Raw genomic sequence first — 5,825 nt, 5'->3', positions numbered from 1 at the left:
ACATTATTGCCTGACAGACATTTACGTAGATCCAAACTCTAATTGAAATGCTAATAAAGGGTACGTCCAGTCCAGAAATAACATATGGGTATGCAAATGAACAATTAGCAAAGTTTCTCCTTAGGGTGGTCCGTGGATAACTGCAACTACATACTAAGCAGGTGATTGCCTCTCGGATACTACTTCCTCTTTTATTGCACCAATTTTGAAAAGATGATACTTTTGCAGTATACTTTACCCTTCCTGTGAATCCAGATTAGTAAAGCGACACTTATAATCACCATCAAAGTTATTGCATAGATTAACTTAAGTATCTCAAAAATACAGTTAGGGCCTAGACACACAATTCCCCTTTGTCCATTCAGGATTAATTTCTGTAGTTGTTGGAGGATGATCTTTAACATGTATAACTGGAATCATGCCAAAAGATAAGGGTGTCCATACAATTATTCATCCAATTCAGTATCAAAATTGAGAGTCACAAACCTTTAAATTGATGACAGCACCTTATTGGCAGTTGAAAGCTGTTCGCTGATGTAGGCCATGGACCTTAACGTGGGCTCCAAAGTCACCCTTGATAGTGTGAACTTTACCTCTGATTCTCTGCTGGAGTCTTGGCGTAGTCTTGTAACTGCAGAAGCAGAAAAAAAACATGTAAATTAGAAACAGCAGGCATAAATTCAACTTCTCATTAAAGTGATATCATAGAAGTGGCAAGTATTGAAAGCCATCTAGACAAAAATTAAAAACAATTATTCAAAGCCATGAAGAAAACTAAAATCGCCTGACACTTGTAACAGAAATATCAGTATCATATGAGCTTTTTGAGCTGTAGATTAGTTCCGGTCCTTCCTGAACAAAGGAGACTCAGGAAATGACATTAATATGGGGTCACATTATTTTTCAAAAGAAATCTATCACCACATAATAGTAACAAATAAAAAGGGAGTAACTTGCTTTTGGCGGATGCACACATTCTCTTTTTGTCTTTTACATTCCTCTTGTTTAAGATTAGCTGTTATATGACTGTTTGAGATTCAAGTAATATATTTCTGTAACTCTCCTTTGGAGCAACAAATTGGGTTTCAGAAAGACTGGAATTGGAAAAGTAATTAATGGAAGGAAAAAGAAGCTACAGGTGGTACACCAATAATTCTGAATAAAGTCATCATACTGGAGCACATACCTTCAGGTTAATTACAGCTACCTTATTAGCTGGAGTTGAGTTCTTGTTCTCCATTACCCAGGTCATTGACTTAAGACAAGGAAGAATCATCTGTATCCCAATGTAAAAAAAGAGATTTAAGTGATTAACAACTTTCTAAAAGATAATCTATTTCTATAGTTCCCTTGTAATCTCTCCAAAAAAAAAACAAAAACAAAAACAAAAGGGGAATACCATGTTTTCGGAGTGACCACCATCACGGTTAAGAGAAGCTGGTGCCATGCGTGGGACACTCAGATCTGAATGAGTAGGCACACCAGTATCATTAAGATTAAAGTGTCGAAAAATATCATCTTGGCGTGACCAAAGTAGAGGGGTCATTTCAAGGTTTGCTGTCGATGTTCTACAATCATCATTAGTAACTCCACCAACCTGCGAGCTAGAAGGTGCAGCTTTTGCTACATTTTTTTTAACACCAGCAACCTTTATCCCTCCTTCTCTAAGACTAAGAAGTGATGCTCTGTATGTCTCTAGCGATATTGCCCCTTCTTCAGCGAATCTAATTGCTTCCTTGCATAAATTATTATATCTTGTCATCAGAGATCCCTGCAGATCACATTGTTCATCGGCTACAATGATGCTTTTAGCATTTCTGGTCCACCGCTTTAAGATGTAGTGAGATGGTAAAGTAAGTACATTTGTTACAGTAAATACTGTTAACACGTGTCTGCACAGGATGCCGGAATACTCAAACATCTTACAGCTACAATTAGCTTTCATTTCCACAATATTCAGTTTGACGAAATAGACTTTCGTGACATCCTCAAATTTAGCAACCTGAATGTACTACTATTCCCATCTCCATCAATTCTATTTGCAGTATATACAAATGTCTCTACTAATTCCTCTTGAAATTTCAAGAATATTCTCTTTGTATACATGCTAGCAGCCTCATTTTCCATTGGGAAGGTGTCTTCAGCACTGGAGTGGTGCATACTGTATCAAAATCAGCTTCTACTTCCCTCTCAAATGAGTTCTCTAAAGCTCTTTCATATTGTCTAAAGAACATTGGCAAAGTAGTTTGCTGATTCACATAGCCATCAAAAAAGGAGCTCTGAAATCCAGGACTGGGGGAAATGGCAGCAAAGAAGGAGTTTCGACAATAAACAGGCACCCATTGCTTGCGAGAATTATATATAGACTGAAGCCAATCATTTCTATTCAGATCATACTTATCAAGTATTGATAGCCAAAAAGACTCAAATTCCTCAATGGTCTCTGTCATGTTGATGCAGTTATAGAGCTCCACCTGAAAGTTAGGATGAGCATGACATACATGAGCCATTCTATCATGGCCTTCTCTTAGCACGTCCCATTTGTTTATACAATGGCGAGTTTCAGGAAAAAACTGTGTAACTGCAGCCTGTGCGGCTCTGTCCATACCTGTGGTCAGGGAGACAGGCGCATGATCATTCATGGCAGCCAGAAACGTTTTAAATAGCCACATAAATGTAGCTTCAGATTCATCAAAAAGTAGCGCACAACCAAATAAATAGTTTGACCATGATGGTTCAACCCTGTAAATGGAGCAAATGGTACTCTAAATTGATTCATCCTGTACGTTGTATCCAGAACAACTGCATCTCCAAAATGACTGTAAGCTCTCCTTGACCTAGAGTCTGCCCAGAATGCATTAGCCATGCGATTCTCTTCATCAAGTGTATAGCATAGTAAAATCCATGATTCTCTGCCTGCATCTTCTTAAAATAATCAAGGAGATTTTGAGCATCCCTACCCAATGTTCTTCTTTGGTTGCAATGCTCAAGTAAGGCCCAGTGCTCCAATACTTTTCACTGGATGATTTAATCCGGAAGCAGATATATTCTTCGCTACATAGTTAATATCTGAAGAATTGCCATTTCCATCCACGGAAACATACATGACGCCACTAGGAACTATGTCTACACCATGGAAAGTTTTGGCCGCACTGTTTGTGGTAGCAGCAAAATGTCTTCTAGGTTTAAGGCACCGCAACTTACTACGACTAACAAATGCGTGGCTATGATCTTTCACAAATTTTGACACAATCCATATGTTTTCACCCCTTTGTTCAACTCTGAGCATTGCCCCACAGCTCTCACCAGCACTTTTCTTTAATCCATTCCTGGAACACAAAAACTCCGTGGAGGTTGAACGGTCATAGGAAACTCGAGCATTAAACCCCAGAGTTCTTGCATAGTCTTCGTAAAACATCTTTGCTGCATTTTCAGAATCGAATTCCATCCCAACATACGGTTCAGAAAAAATACCATCCTCAACCAGCAAGTGCCCAGAAGCATCCATGTCACCACTAATATTAGAATCAGCATCCCCATCATATGACAGCTCCCCATGATGGCCCATATTCACCTCTTTGGTACCTACCAATTCAGCATCCATACACTTTATCCTACTTGCACATTAATCAACTCCCACAGAAAACCAAAAGTACCGGCATTTCTTCTCAACTTCATGTGCCAAATTTGCATGAATTTCGGCAGTCCACTACATGCAAAGTAAAAAAGGTAAAGCCGTAATTACACTTCACAACACAATATAACGAACCGCAGATATTCGGAAAGCACACAAACCGTATCCAGCTAAACGTGCATTCAACTTTTAATCACTCAAAGTCATCATTGATCCTTCCATCCCACCATAGTGGTATATTGAAACTTCAAACAGCATATCAACTTCTGCATCACATACACATATAAAAACATACTTAGATGGCTAGGACCTTTCCTATAACTTTATCACTGAATCTCCTATACAAATAAATTATTTACAAGGATAATACTAAGCGTTCACAAGCACTTGAAAATTGTGATATACACACTAACCAACTAACGAGACAAGTAATTAAGCAATCATATTGGGGGAAATGATTTTCATAACGTAAAAGATGCTGAATATATGAGATATTACAACAAATACCTTTGATCAAAGCCAAATACGCAGATAAGCAAGAATATCTCTCACGATCCGACATAAATTAGGCGCAATTGAAATTTTATGTGTCAAGGTGATACGACGGAGCACCGGCGACGTTGATTGAAGGGAGCGGCGAAAAGAAGGAGAGAGTGAGTGGGTGTCGCGTGTATACCGATTGATTTTCGTGGGCGCGGCCTTTCTAGCCGTTGATTTTGATCAGCGGCTGAGATTACGTTGAAGAAAGTCCACAATTTGCCTGACTTGCGTACGTGGCGTGGGGTTGTAGTGTGTACAACTGTACATCATTTGCCTGACTTGTTTTTATTTATTTTTAATTTTAAATTGATTCACTTTATACTCCTTAGTATAATATATAAAATACTTTTTATATAAATTCTATTTCATTAATAAATACAGTTTTCATTTTTAGGTAAGAAATAAAAACCCTACTCATTTTGTTCAGGATAAATATCTTATTTTGACTCTGCACGAGTTAAAAAAAAATTAAAATAAATTTACCTAAAAATAAAAACCCTACTCATTTTGTTCAGGATAAATATCTTACTTTGACTCTGCACGAATTTAAAAGAAATTAAAATAAATTTAATGGAACATGAATCCTAATTCAATATATTATTTATATAATAAAATGTGAGTAAAATTAGTTGGTGAAATGTGAGTTTTATTTCATGTGAGGAGCCAAGAATAAAAACCAAGGGAGCAAAAATTAAAAATTAGAAAGGTTTAATGAAAAATTAGGTGCTAGATTAGCCACTAGTCCATTTTTTTGGCAAATAGTAAAGTAAAAAACAAATATTTTGTTACCTCAAAGTGATAGTATGAGATACTCCATTTATGACATATGGAAGGAAGAAATATACATTTCCATTTATGTAATGTTGTAAAACGTTGACGTGAATTTGGAAACTTTAGAGGATCAATATTTAATGTCGAATTTCTGATAATTGTACATAAAAAAAAGTTGCCTATGTAACATCTATACATGTATAAAAGTAATGGAGAGTTTTGGGGGTATTTATGGAAATATCATTTTAGTTAAAAATTAATATGATCAAAAATAAAAATGGCTGATTAAACATATAATTAAATGTAAAACGTGTGATTAGGAGAATTCTAATAGTAACTAATAATGTATTTCTTTAATAAATGGAAGACAATGACCATTTGAATTAAATTTAATTCAATAAAACCTAATAATATGAGTAGTGTTGAACTTCTACATACATTTGGTTCAGATTCACAAAGTTTTCATTGAGAACGGTTAAAAATTTCTATGCCATTTTACCCCCTTCGTCCTGCTTAAGATGACACGTTTTCCTTTTTAATTTGTCCCAACTAAGATGACACATTTCTTTTTTTGAAAATTTTCTCTCTCCAATTAATACACCTAATAACTTTTTTTCACTCCTATTAAAATATTCATCTTTCTTTCTATCTCTATTTTAATACTTTCACCCACCTTTCATCTCTCCAATTAAACACTTTAACCAATAACTCCTAAAACTCCATGCCGGCCAAGGAATGTGTCATCTTAGCTGGGACGGAGAGAGTACTACTTTAATTTATAATAAATTAAATTAGAATCACTAAGAGTCAATAAAGAAGAATATAAAAGGAATTAGAATGCCAAAAGCTACTAAATTTTCTATAAATACCAATTCTGTTA

The 5,825-nt window shown here is 35.8% G+C and overlaps 1 pseudogene; it reads right to left on the bottom strand.

Annotated features, from left to right (window-relative positions):
* Positions 1–506: 506 nt before the first annotated feature.
* On the bottom strand, positions 507–4,284 carry LOC121789745 (annotated as a pseudogene).
* Between the last annotated feature and the right edge of the window lie 1,541 nt (positions 4,285–5,825).

This window comes from Salvia splendens, unplaced genomic scaffold, assembly GCF_004379255.2.
Source record: "Salvia splendens isolate huo1 unplaced genomic scaffold, SspV2 ctg325, whole genome shotgun sequence".
Lineage (NCBI taxonomy): Eukaryota > Viridiplantae > Streptophyta > Magnoliopsida > Lamiales > Lamiaceae > Salvia > Salvia splendens.
This window is presented reverse-complemented; position numbering and strand designations above follow the sequence as displayed.